Source organism: Corvus brachyrhynchos, unplaced genomic scaffold, assembly GCF_000691975.1.
Source record: "Corvus brachyrhynchos isolate BGI_N302 unplaced genomic scaffold, ASM69197v1 scaffold255, whole genome shotgun sequence".
Lineage (NCBI taxonomy): Eukaryota > Metazoa > Chordata > Aves > Passeriformes > Corvidae > Corvus > Corvus brachyrhynchos.
In genome coordinates this window covers 8,362,360-8,375,687 of record NW_008238358.1, presented here as the reverse complement: position 1 = coordinate 8,375,687, position 13,328 = coordinate 8,362,360, and the positions used below count along the sequence as shown (strand labels likewise).

The 13,328-nt window shown below is 36.5% G+C and overlaps 1 protein-coding gene and 1 long non-coding RNA gene across 4 annotated transcripts in view; one reads left to right on the top strand and one right to left on the bottom strand.

Moving 5' to 3' along the window:
• Positions 1–3,583, bottom strand: part of LOC103616593 (sodium channel protein type 1 subunit alpha) — a 93,859-nt gene extending 90,276 nt beyond the window's left edge. Inside the window, 1 exon segment of the mRNA XM_017735643.1 lies at positions 3,348–3,583. The gene's annotated coding sequence lies outside the window, so the exon portion shown is untranslated.
• Positions 3,584–3,785: 202 nt separating this feature from the next.
• LOC108447031 overlaps positions 3,786–13,328 on the top strand; it is a 96,933-nt gene continuing 87,390 nt past the window's right edge. For all 3 annotated transcript variants that reach the window (XR_001862393.1, XR_001862392.1, XR_001862391.1), the window contains exon 1: positions 3,786–3,865. This is a non-coding gene — a long non-coding RNA (uncharacterized LOC108447031). The remainder of the gene's footprint in view (positions 3,866–13,328) is intronic.

Below are 13,328 nucleotides of genomic sequence, written 5' to 3'. Positions count from 1 at the left end.
CTGTACCAAGACATTTTTTAAAATCTCCCTTAATTCTTTACAGTATGTCTTTATAGTGTTCTAGCAATGAATTCTGTGAATTACAGCGGGTGTGGAAAACAGCTAATGGAGTAATTTGTCTAATAGATAAGGGATTGGCCGACCAAGATCCTCCATGGACAAGCTGGTGAACATTATAATCCAAGGGACATTTTCTCTTTCTAAACTTGTGAACCAATTGTACTGCAGTCACAGAAGTGCTATCCAAGCAGTTAAGGACGGGAAAACATCATATTGGAGAGCCAGGACCTGAAAAATGAGACAAACCGTAACAACACAGAAGACTGAATCCAACCAGTTTCAAGGAAGAGCAAGGAAAACCTCTGAATAAAAAGCTTAGTAACTTTTTGCACAAGAAACAAAGCATATCTGCCAGCTTCTAAACAGCTATCTTCAGAATAAGTAAAGCAAACTACAGCAATAGATTTTTGTCACATTTGGAATATTTTTGTGTACTAGATCCAAATAAAAGTTGGCAGTTCTAGACGGTGAAAGATCTGCATTTGTGAGCCCAAACTTACATGGAAAGCTTGTCAACTATACTACTACAGTCTTATATTTAATTGTTAAATGAGATAAACTAAAACACTAATATTTGTAGTCTTTCTTTTTCAATTTAGCACTAATATAGCATATGTGTGTCATCACAATATGTATCTCAACTACTCAACTAAAATGGACAGATAAAACCTGAGATCTGAATAACTTATTTTACGTACTTTGGTATTGTTTCCATGCTCCTCAGTTTTAGTGTAATTTCCATACTATGAAGAGAGCAAACAAGCTCCTTTGCAGTACAGAAAATTCTAGTGCTCTGAGGAAAAGTGAAAAGTTTGTCAGAAAATCCAGCTGCATACTGTGATTTGAGGAAATATAAAGAATATTGAAATCAAGCTACTGATGTAGCCATGGATTGGACAATTCCAGTAAGCCACAGAAAAATACCAGGTGGAGGCACTGACCACTAACAACCTGCAATCAAATATCCTGCAATGTACTGGGTTCAAAACATACTTAACAGCTCAGATTCAATTTCTCAGACCCAAAGTGATATACCAGAATATGGGATGTATGAATACACATGGGAAACACCATTTTCTAACACTGTATCCTACTGTAGTATCTGCAGCTTGCTATGCTGAGAAGTACTGTGTGTACCCTGCTATGAACCACGATGCAAAAAATAAAAATAAGACTTCCAGAAAATCACTACACATTTAAAGACAATAAGGCCTTTTTTTTTTCTTCTAATTGAATAGATATGTTATTAATACTCCTTGAGCCTGTAAGAAAATACCTCAAGCACCCACACTTGAAATGGGATGGAACACAGTGTACTCATATAATAGCGTAACTATTTTAGAACACTTCAAGCAGCAAGAGACAAAGAATGTGAAGTACATCATTACAATAATTCATGGTACTAAGTTCCTATACTATGCTATTATTTCAAGTTTGTTTGAAAGACATACTTCGGTATTTTGAAGTCTGAAGTGATATCTATAAAATATTATACAATGTAATATACTGCATTGCAACAGAGGTTTTATCAAGATACCAAAACTGAGCTCCACTTTCTTGAGCCCAACTTTCATAATGTAATTAATGAAGGCTGCAGCCTCGTATTTCTACTAAATCACAGCATAGATCTATATAACCGTCATTACTAAAAAAAAAAAAAAAATTAGTAACTGGTAAGGTAAGACCATGATGAAAAGACAATTCACTGCCTGGCAGTTCTTTTTCAGAGAAAGAGAGCTTCCAAAGACAATAAGAAAATAATAAAACAATTCACCTCACTTCAGAACAAGTGTTGAAATTAGTCTATCAGTTATTTCTAGAACAGTATGAAGAACAACTAGTTTCTTGTGGGGAGAAAAAACACATTTAAAAGGCTTCCACTCTTCCCATCAAAATTAGTTTTAATCAGATATTAATACATAAACTTATATTAATATCCAATCTTATTTTGATGTAAGGGACCTTGGCATTTACACTTAAAGTGAACAGTTACCTATTAGACATGAAAATTTTGTCAATGCCATATTGTAAATTGCCAACGATTTTGCATTCTTAATTTACTATTTTGACACTCATTAACATAATGCAATACAAACACTGCTATTTTAAAGATAATATTAAAAGAAATCTTGGCAGTAAGCTGTTAAATACAATGCATTGATACAATGCTGACCAAAGTTCCTCTCAGTTTTGTTTTTTTTTTTTTGTTTGTTTGTTTTTCTTTACTATAAATTCCCTGGTACTTTTTAATTCATTGATGTCTCTTAAATTGGTATTAATTTTCACCAGTTGCTGAGTCCCATGAAGGAGACTCACTGTATTAGAGAACAAAGAAGTTGCTGTCCAAGGTACTGCAAAGAAAGACAAGTGTTCCAATTAATCTCTCATATGTGTTAAATATTTTTTCAGATTTATAAGACAGTAGCTGTCCTTAACAAGCAAGCTAGCCTTGTTGAAATTCCCTATATGATACTGCAGTATCAGTGTTATGCTGTTACTTTCCAGGGCCTCTTCTACTGCATTCCAGTATGATCAGACCTCCCAGCACCTGACAATACCCAGCACGTAAAATTAAGGACAAACTTGTTCTATCCTTTGTTACAGACTGATTTTCAGCAGGGCTGAAATACAAAAAATGTCTTTGAATTCTACATGGAGCATGAATAAAAGCTACTCTCTAATATAAATCTAGCTCCCATGTACTGTTCTAGCATTCTGCAGAGCAGTCACTAAATGTAATTTTATCTGCAGTACTCACCTTACATATCTCAGAAGCATAAAGATTTAGACATTCATGCAGTACACAGCAAATAGCATCCTGAGTTTAATTGCTACTTCAAAAAATAACCAGAGAGTACAAGAAAATTAAAGACCATTTCTGTTTCTTTTGTTAAGTTTAATAGGAGAAGCGTATTTGTAATTTGCTAGGCTAAAAAAATGCAACAGCCAAGAACTGCAGTAAACCTCTCAGAGCTAATAGCAATATCCAATAATGCTTTCCCACACCATCTTCAAGCAAATGGATTTAATTCACTGCTTAATCAGTCAAATTAACACTAATCCCCATATGGTTAGAAAGGATGTTTCTTAACAAACCCGATTTATGATTTATTTATTTGTAAAGTGTCTTAAAGCTGAGATGCCTAGAAGAACTACTATCTTAATTCAATCATGCTGACAGAGCTGATTTCACCTAAGAAATTACCTCTGCAATTCACAGCATGGCTGACAGCTATCTGCATAGAAAAGCAGCACAGTAACCATTTAAATCATGCAAAAACACTCACCCAAGAAGATGTAGCAAAGATCAGGATCCAGCTTCCAGACCCCATGAAGCTGAGGGAGCAATCCACTAGCTTGCTCAGGCCAGCAGTGTCTCTCCTACACTTGACCTAGACTGCCTTACATAATGAGGAATCAGTGCTGTATCCTGTGTGGAGGAGCAAGCTGAATGTCATCACTGGCAGAAGTAGGGAGAACTGGCAGCACGCAGGCTGGTAGTTAGCATGGAAATCACGAAGTCTGCTTTCCCTGACTGTTCTGAGAGAAAACACAGGAACAGCTCAGAAATGCTGGTGTCATTCCTCCCCTGGAACGAATGACCGGAAGGAGTGAGGGTGTTACAAATGTGAGGCAGAGAGCGAGCGCTAAAGCTGCAGCTGTACCTGCTCCCAAGGCAGCGGAGCTCCTGTCACACTGTGCCCACAGGACTGCTCAGCTAGCCCTGATAGGAGAGCAACAGCAAGGCAAAGCACCGAGAGACACACACTGATCCTGCACACCTGTCTATGTATTTCTTACTGCGGTGAGTAGAAGGAAAGCATCGCTATAAGAGAAAGTCTGGGATTAATTTCTAAAGGGAATTGTTATTCCCTCAAATAAATCCTACTGCATGCAGGTTGGTTTCTGGAAAATAACCATTTTTTACCTGTTGTACATGGTGTTACAGGGTTAAACTTCTTGTATTACAGAGATTTGGTTTTTCAAGAAAATGATGGGAAAGATATATTCTCTATTTTGAAGATATTTACAGTCATTTCTGGTGTTTCTTTGCTATTTTGGGGGGGGGGGTTTTGAGGGAAGCCTTGGTATATTTCTTCGTTTATTGTTGTTTGGGTCATATCAGCACTTCTGTGCAAGGCACAACAGCAGAAACAAGTATTCAGGCTTAGCCAGCCATTAAAAATCTACACAACCTTGTTTAGAAAAAGCACTTTATAGAAATTAAAATTACTGCATATAACTTATGTAAGTATTCCATGACTTACTTCATTTTTCATTTTATTTGCTTCAATAGTAAGCAAAGAGCCTTAAATACATATAATGCATATACAAATTATTTGTGAATTAATATTTTGATTGATACAGTTTCTCTTTACAAAAGAAGGCAAAGGTTTCAATAATATGGATCATCCTAAGTTTTGCAGTTATGTTTGAGTTTTATTTGTAGTTATATTTTTGTAGTTATATTTGCTCAATTAGACATAATCAAGAGTAAATGCAATATAGACATAAAATCCTGTGGCAACATTAAAAGACAGGTCAAGAAAAGTTTTAGTCTCAATGTGGAACATTGACTGGGGCTTACAGAAGTCAGGTTAGATGCAGGAACTATTATTCTTAGTTATGTCCTTAGTAGACTAAACATGACTTGAGCTCTGATCTCAAAATGAAAATCAAGCTGTAAGTGAAAGAGATAAAAATAATCCAAATTTTTGTTTACAAAATCTATTTAATTTATATTTCTCCTTTAAAGATAAACTTACAATGACTTTTCTATCAAATTTGATGAGGTAAAAAAATGCTTGCTTTTCACTGGTTTTTGAAATATATGTTTTCCTTGTCCCTTGTTGAATGCTTTCCTTTTTCCTTTACTGAAAATTTAAAAAAAAGGAAAAAGGAAAAAAAAGAAAAAAGGTAGAAGCATTTGATAGAAAAGGTAGATCACTAATAAGACCTACAGCTAGCATATCCTGAGTTAAGTAGAATGTGGAAACAAAAAAAAAAGCGAGAAAAATATAATTTGAGAATAATTTTTAAAAAAACCAATTATTGCTGTATTTGAAATCAGTAACTGTTTTTCCAATCTTCAGAAAATAACATTAAAAAAACTTTGGTGCATTTATTTTTCACATATTGGTGTAGACTGTTAATGAGGAGTCCCTATTAAAACTTTATGTAGTTTATATGTATGAACCTCTACTTTTGGTGTTTCAAGTGTTTAATAAGAGTGCTGCTTTAGAAAAAAATCTGTTTACGTACTTGCCCTGGGTTAATCAAGAGGTGGAAATATCATACCTGTATTAGGCTTTGGAAACATACAAGGACAGTTTAATTAAGGTGCAAAAACGTACAATTCTCTTGGTCATGGCACTCCAAACAGCAAAGCAGACAAAGTACTCACTTAGAGCAAGCTCAGGTGCCTCCACAGCCATGGCACTGGACAGGACAATTTGACTAGAGATAACCAAATGTTGACTGCACCAGGTAGAAAAATAAATAAAGTTCATTGGTACACTACAGGTAACCCAACCCAATACACAGAAATTGAGTAGAAAAGGCTATCTAAATGAACAGAATGCAAATTTGGCTGGCAGCATTGCAAAGGCAATATACAATTTGCTTGATGTTGCAGCTCAGGCAAACTTTGTCTAAGTTTTATACAGCTGATTCCATCTTTGGGCTAAATGATGAATTGGATATTCCTTCAAAGTTTTCCACTCTTATTTTCTATAATATTTCCTATAACTGTATATCCAATTGGAGAACAATGACTGCCTCATCACAGTCTGTTCTCATGAGGATAAGTAAATCCAGTGTAATAGTTTGCAAACATTATGTTTTGTCATTCAAAATACATCTGAGAGCCATAGCTTTTGTCTGGAGTATAAAAGCTGTTTACTTCTCTCAGATACTAGCCAAATTGCTCTTCCATTGAGCCACAGTATTTTTCAGTTTACAGTAACTCATATAAGCATTTTTCCCTGGGTCTGATCTGCTGGCAAGTCAAGACTATCTGAACACAAATAGATACAGAAGTTGCTGACATGTAGGACTTTCAGCAAAAGACTCTTTCTGAGCCAGCTGCACTGGTAATACGAGTAGTAATGTCTAATGCTTGAGAGTGGTAAGAAAGTCAGTCAAGTTTATATAATACTCAACAAGCAAATTAATTATTCTGATGCCTCAGCAGACAGAGAGGCAAAGTAAATAAAGTAAATGTAGTTAGGAAAAAAAATCCTTTAAAAATTGTAGTCTTTTGAAAATTATTAGAAAAATCTGCGGATTGGAAAAGAAGAATGACAACACCTCATGAGGATGGAGATGAAAATATAAATGTTTGGGGGTTTAATGTGAGGAGTACAAAACAGTCTAAACTCTTTTGCTACAGATGTTATGAAGATAATGCTAGTCATTATTACAGAAGACTGTAAGTCTATGAACCAAGTTCTGGAATTTTTCCTTTATGGAAAATGTGGCAGTAGAGGTTTACAGTGCTTATCACTAAATTACCCTTACTTGCTGAGTTTATTTCCACAAGGTCCTTTATATTCCATGCTGAAATGGAGGAAGCAGCATCTCATAGACCTTACTCCTGCCAACAACCTTGAGTAAACAGGACAAATTTTTTTAGACACCTTGCTCTTAAGATGCCTTGCACATAAATAAATCATTACTTGAGGTTTGCTCATACTAATATAGATTCCATTTGGGATCTGCTGAAACACTAAAATGCTCTGGTATCAGTGACTGGAGAGACAACTACAATATCTTGTGGTGCAGGTTTTTGGCATTTTTTCTGTCCTTCTCTGACCTTTCTTTCTTTTCTCAAAATAATTTATCCCTTGTGTTCCTGAACAACCTGCACAAGTGAGTCATGCTGCAATGTGTAAACAATGGCTCAAAGACTTCAAAAAAATAAACTCCTGTATTTAGTGTTGATAACACATAGTCTTATAAATGGAGGAGGAGGGGGATTCCATTTATGAGTCCTTTACCCAAGTCTCTCTGCAGACTTTGGCCATTTCTCTGCATGTGCTACTTTGGATAAGCAAAACCCATAAATGCATATCACATACCTACTTTTGAAACAGGCAGCAAAAGCTTTTGATTTATTCCTTCAAGTATTATCTAATAGCTCAAGATCTCAATTTACTCTGCATGTATTTTTTATTATTTGACCCAGTCATATCACAATGAAGACCACTGGAGGACTAGTCAAAAAGGGATGGTTTTTTTCCTTTAGTTGACTAAACTTTCTGGTATCTGACTGATGCAAATATTCAAATAGGCAGAAGTACATCTCTAAATACCCTCTTGTCCTTAAATCATACCTTACCAAACTTGCAACTGAATTAAAGAGCATTTTAAAAAGCACTCATATTTCCAAACATTTTAAATAGTACAACTTAGATGTTAAGATGTGGCAATGTTTTCAAGCCTCCTTTCCTTAGTATTTTACAATACTTAGTATGCCACATATTTACAAGATTGTCCCTGATTTTCCTCCAAATGATGAAATATTCCAGTCATGAAGGGTGAACACTGAATTCTTGAATTCAGTGGATACTCCTCAGAGAGGTATCCCTAATTTTTTAATTTTGTACTCACATGCAGTTTCTGATATTTAACAATATACATTATCCTAGAAAATAACTGAAAAATTATAATCCAATTAAACATAAAAACCTTCTACAATTAAACTGTGAACATTAAATAGGTCAAGGTCATAGTAATCTTAATATTCATGGACTGTTCTTTCATTTCTCTTTGACATCTCTTCCTCTACAATAAAACTAGCTACGATAGTCTTTTAAATTCCTTTTCAAGATTCTTTGTAAGATTTATAGGGTTGCCTATTATACCTCTGAGAGTGCCCATAAACTGATTTCCCAAGCGACTATTTTTGTACTTATCTCATAAAAAAACCATCTGCTGTTTTGCATATTAATACTAAAAGAGAATGGCAAAAATAGGAGGAAAGAAAAAAGTGAAAAATCAAAAAGCAGTTAATTAACCATTCAATAAATATGCCTATTTATTTTGAGTAAATGAATGATTTTTATCAACTGAAAATAATTAGTACTGGCAGGCTTTTCTGTTGAATTTTCTTCTGTCACTGATTCCAGGATGTTGAATTTAGATTTTAATTATTTTTAGCATCTCCCTAAACTATCTTTTATGAGCTTAGGAGAAAGAAAGAAACCACACTTAGTTTTGGAGATTAAGTAAAGCTGTCAGTCATCCACCAGAACATTTCTGGAAATTGTAGTGGTAGTACCTTGAACTCCAAGCCATGAGTTATTGATGCCTAAAACCAATATCAGGCAAAACAGATTTATGGTTCAGCATAATAAATGTACCATTAGCACTAAAAGCAATAAGGTGCCTTTTTTTATTTTCTTTTTTTTTTTCCCAAGCCCCTCCTAAATAGCCCCCAGCATGCACCATTTGTGATATTGATTTAACACAGATGCAGAACTGGCTAACACAAAATCCTGAAAGACCTCCTGCAATGAACAGGTTCGCAAGACTGGCCATCCCCTCTAGCAACACATGAAGATACAATCAGTACTCACTTTTTGCTAAAGGCATAAATTCATCATTTCCATTTCATTCTGGATCCAAGCAGCTTATATTTGTCCTTCTTTAATTGACATGGGCCCAGAGCAATCAAACTAACTATATTTACTTTCATTAGGTTTTAATGTCTTTTCAAGTCTTTGAAAAGTCTATATTTCTGGGGGAAAAAAGAAAAATAGTTCAGATGTAGTTCTTTATAGAAAAGTGATACTACTTGTATTTTGCTTTACCAGAACTTTTAGAAATTTGCTTAACAACTGCAGGGTAACAAAAGAGTGGGTGACCTGTTAAAAGTTTTCAATAGATCTCTTTGGTTCCCACCAAAGAAAATGTTCCAGCTTCTGTATTCTTGTTCCTCTTATTTCCATCATTTCGGTGCTTCCAGGAAATAATACAGATTCCCTTTTGGTTTCTTGCTTTTCTTTGCATGATGTTCCTTGTCATTTGGGCATAGTTTACAATATGAGAGCTCACAATTACACAAGAAGCCTGTGTCTCAGGTAACTTTTCAAGTCTCTAGTGTCTGTAGCTGTTTCCACAGAGGACTTACTGAGCAATAATCGAAGCTCTTCAGGTAATGTATTCCATATCCAAATTTTGAACTTGCACACTACAAGCTCTCATAGGCAAAAGACTGTTCAGCCTTCAAACTACACAGAGTTAAATATGAATGGTGCTCAGGCATCTAGGTCAGTGCATGCTTCTGTGTTCATTTCTGCTTCACCAACCCAAAGATAAAGCCTAGTAAGAATGAGACAAGTCTTATAGGTTAATACCTTTGTACTAAACACATCAACCTTCATTCAGTGCTGAAAAACACAGTGGTCCAACATGCCAGATGTCCCAAATCTTTGTCAGTTGAGGGAAGTCCCTTGTAGAGCAGGAGGATTCAGGGGCTGTCAGTCATATTCTGCAGCTCCCAGGTTCTGAGGTTCCAGTCCTTTGCTAACTGATAACCATTGTATTATTATTTACATAGCAGGATACATCCTTGCCAACACCTTAGGTTTGCATACACTTACGTGATCCTTTGTCTAACGCTGAGCTTAGCAGCACTATATAAAAGTGTTAAAAAAGATATGAATACCATCTCATGTAAAGAAAATTCAGTCACCTCTAGAGTGCCTTGGTTTAAAACACTTGTTTTATCTTTCAGAATAAATATTATTTTGGCTACTATTAATTGATCTTTCCTTTAAGTAAACTCTGAACTAAAAACAATTAACACACTAATTGAATAATCAAGAATAGTATTTTGAAGGTTGCAGGACAAAGAGAAAGTCTGTGTTATATTTGCTTATCTTGCTCATCTTTTTGACGTAGCTGTCTCTTTTTCCTTCCTCTACGTGAGAAAGTAAACTGAGTGTCCTTGTAAGCCACTATGGCTTGATTTCAGGCAGAGTAGATCAAACAAACAAAAAAACCAGCCATAAACAGACAAAAGCAATGCCTAAAATGCCTCGTCATGAAATGATGTTAGCTCTTTATGCTGATCTCTTTCAAACTGATTCCACACTGTAAACCAATGATATCTCAGAGAAATCTACTGAAGAAGTTCTTTCTCAACCATTCCTATTAGGTGATTTTTCAAGATTCAGCTATATGTGGTCAAATCACTAAGTTCTTAGTGGTCAATAAGGGAAAATATTTTTCTCTTCCTATTTTTAACAGGTCACCTCAGGTGAATTCAGCAAGTTCTATTGTTTAAGGTACTTCAATGAAGCAAAATTCTTCCCTTTGTCATATTTACTTCTTTAACAGTTTTTAATTTTTATTGGAAGCTGTGGCAACATGACCTTGGGAAAGACATGTCTCTTCCTTCTTCAACTGCTTACAGTGCAATATTGGGATACCTATCACAGTCCTGACAGAGACCATCTTCCTCCCAGAGCCAGTATCTCAATTTGTGTCAGCTTTGAATCATTGCCTTGCAAAACGCAGATTTTGGTCTCTTTGTGTCTAAAGGTGGACTTGCAAAGGAAATGAAGCAATGCAAATCTCTCTATTCTTTTGCCCAAGAACAAGTGGCTGAAACCTTCTGAAAGCTCCATGTCTACAGAATGATCTGGGAAGGAGATTGAGTGCTCTCTCACAACACATGTCCTGTGGAACTCAAATAGAATCATAGAATCATTCAGCTTGGAGAAGACCTCTAACATTGAGTCCAATCATTAACCCAGCACCCCTGTGTTCACCACTGAACCATGTCCCCAAGTGTCATTAAAATAGAAATTAGAACAGAAACATTAATAGGACTTTCTGCCCCTAACAGCAGCTCTCAAACCTTCCTCCAGGATTTCTGTTTTGGTTCACCATCTTCCTGGAAAGAGTTTTTTTTTTAGAGTGGGTTTTCCACTGGACTTTCACTACCCCCTCCTTTAAAATTAAGAGAATAGGATGAGCAATTTTTAATTTTTCTCTTTTTAACATAGCACTTCTATGACGATGCTTGAGCTTCAGCAGGGCTACTCTGATTTTGGTTGTGAGGCTATATTGATGTTTTATTTCTACAACCTGTGCCCCCTCTTTTTGTTACTCTGAGTCTGCTGGAACAGCCATGGCAGTCTAAAATTGGAGCAGTATGATACAATCTGCCATTGCCAAGCATTTTCACCACCAATATAGAAAGGAAGGCTAATCCATGATATGTTTACTCAATTGCAGCCATATTCAGATAAAGTAGCTATTTTAAGAAAAAAAATTTGGAAAATATAAGCAACAGTACTTCATAGAACTTCAGGGCTCATGGGCTAGAATGTTTAGCCTCAGCTTCATTCCGCTGGATTTAGCTCAGTTATTCCTCTAATGAAACCATAATTTATTTATTTTGATTGGATTCAGAGGGGAATTAAATAATTGGGTGAAAAAGGTCATAGAATGAAGATAAAAAGCCACAGCAAGCGCCTCTATGGGCAAGTGACTGCTAGATGAAATGTATCGAGATGTCCTGTGCTGCAGAAGAAAGTTTTTCAAGGGCTTTCCTCTTCCTTTTTCTGCTGTCTTGAGCTATAGCCCTAAGCTCAACAACCACTTTAAAGCTGAGTTCATGAGAAAGATACAGCTGGCTCATTCCCATTCGTCTTTCAGACTACAGGTGTATTCTGAAAACTATCTAATTCCCACTGCTAATTTAGACTTCCTCAAAGCAATTCTGAGAAAAAAAGAATAAACAGAATATAGCTGACTAATTTATGCATCTTGGAGAAGTTTCATGACCTCTAAAGGACATCATTTGATTATAACAATAATAATCTTAAAGCAGAACTGTTCCTATTAGTCATAGGAAAAACTTCTTTCAAGATGCAGGGAAAAGAAGAATTGCTAAATTAACAAATTGCACAATGGAAGTGAAGAATTTAAATTTGCTTTGCTATGAATCTAAATTAAAGGCCCAGACCAGTTCTATTTCCACTGCCTTTTGTATCAGCTGTTCCAATACTTATTTACAATAAACTGCATTTTACAAGACGAACTCATCTAGTATCAACTGCTGTTTTCTAGAAAATACTATTCCATTGTCAGACAAGCTGGGGAGTTCCCAGTGTAATGTCTTCTCCACCCAACAGTGATATGTACTTCTTAATTTTCTTTTCAGCAAACTTATAAACTGAATTATTTAAGCTTGGTTTCACTCTCATTGCCAGTGCCTCAAAACACTTTTTTGCATCTCACACAATCTTTTAGTAGACCTTCAAACTCCTTCATGAACAAAAGGCAGAATATTTTAAAGAAACCTCATCAGTGCCACATGTTCCAGCTCATAGCGTGCTCACGTCCCTGCTTCTACTTGCTGCTCTCCATTCCAGTCATCACAGTAGCTCACTGGCCTTCTTGCCCAGGCCATGCACTTTGAGGTGGTTTTGGCTTTGAAATCTTTCATTCTTGTTTCATTTGAAAATGAACTTTCCTATCCTATATTCTGAAGTCCCAGTTCTTGTACCTTGCATTTGACTACATTCAAATTTGGTGTTTTCAACTCCAGTATTTAAACCAGACTATTCAGCTTACCTTGAAATACCAACCTTATTAACCTTGTTCCTTTTTCCATGTCATCTGCAAACTTTATAATCAAAAACATTACAGCATAGTGTGCATAACTGACAAAAATATTAATACACCAAATGAAGAACCTATTTATAGAGGGTCCTTCCTAGAAATAATACCACTCAGTGTCATGGGTTAGCAAGCATAGTCCCAGAAGTGATGTTCTTGGAAAGGGGTGCTTACAGCTCCTCTATGACCTGACAGAACCTATCAGCTGACCAGTTTGAATATGGACAATTCTTTAAGCCACTTAAAGTTGTGACCACCTCTGTGATACACACTTAAGAATAGAAACCCTGAGGCAGAGGGTCTGTCTCATTTCCAGTGCTGGGACAGGTGGCTGCAGGCCCCATGCAGGGGCCAGCGGGCCCAGCCCAGGCCCTGCTCGGGCCAGGCCAGGCCAGGCCACGGCCATCCTGGAGCCGACGGGCCCTGTTCCCCCCGTGGAACCCCCCCACAGCCCTGCTGTGGGCAGCCAGAGCATCTTGGTTCCCCTTCTCCAGTGAGGCCAAGATTCAGCTGAAGCTGCACCGCTGTCCGGCAAAGATCATGTGATCAACAGCGATAAGCCACATTCCAGCTGCAAGGCCTAGGTGAGATTAACCCTTTTAGTGCTGTGAAGAGCTGAAAACCTGAGGGAG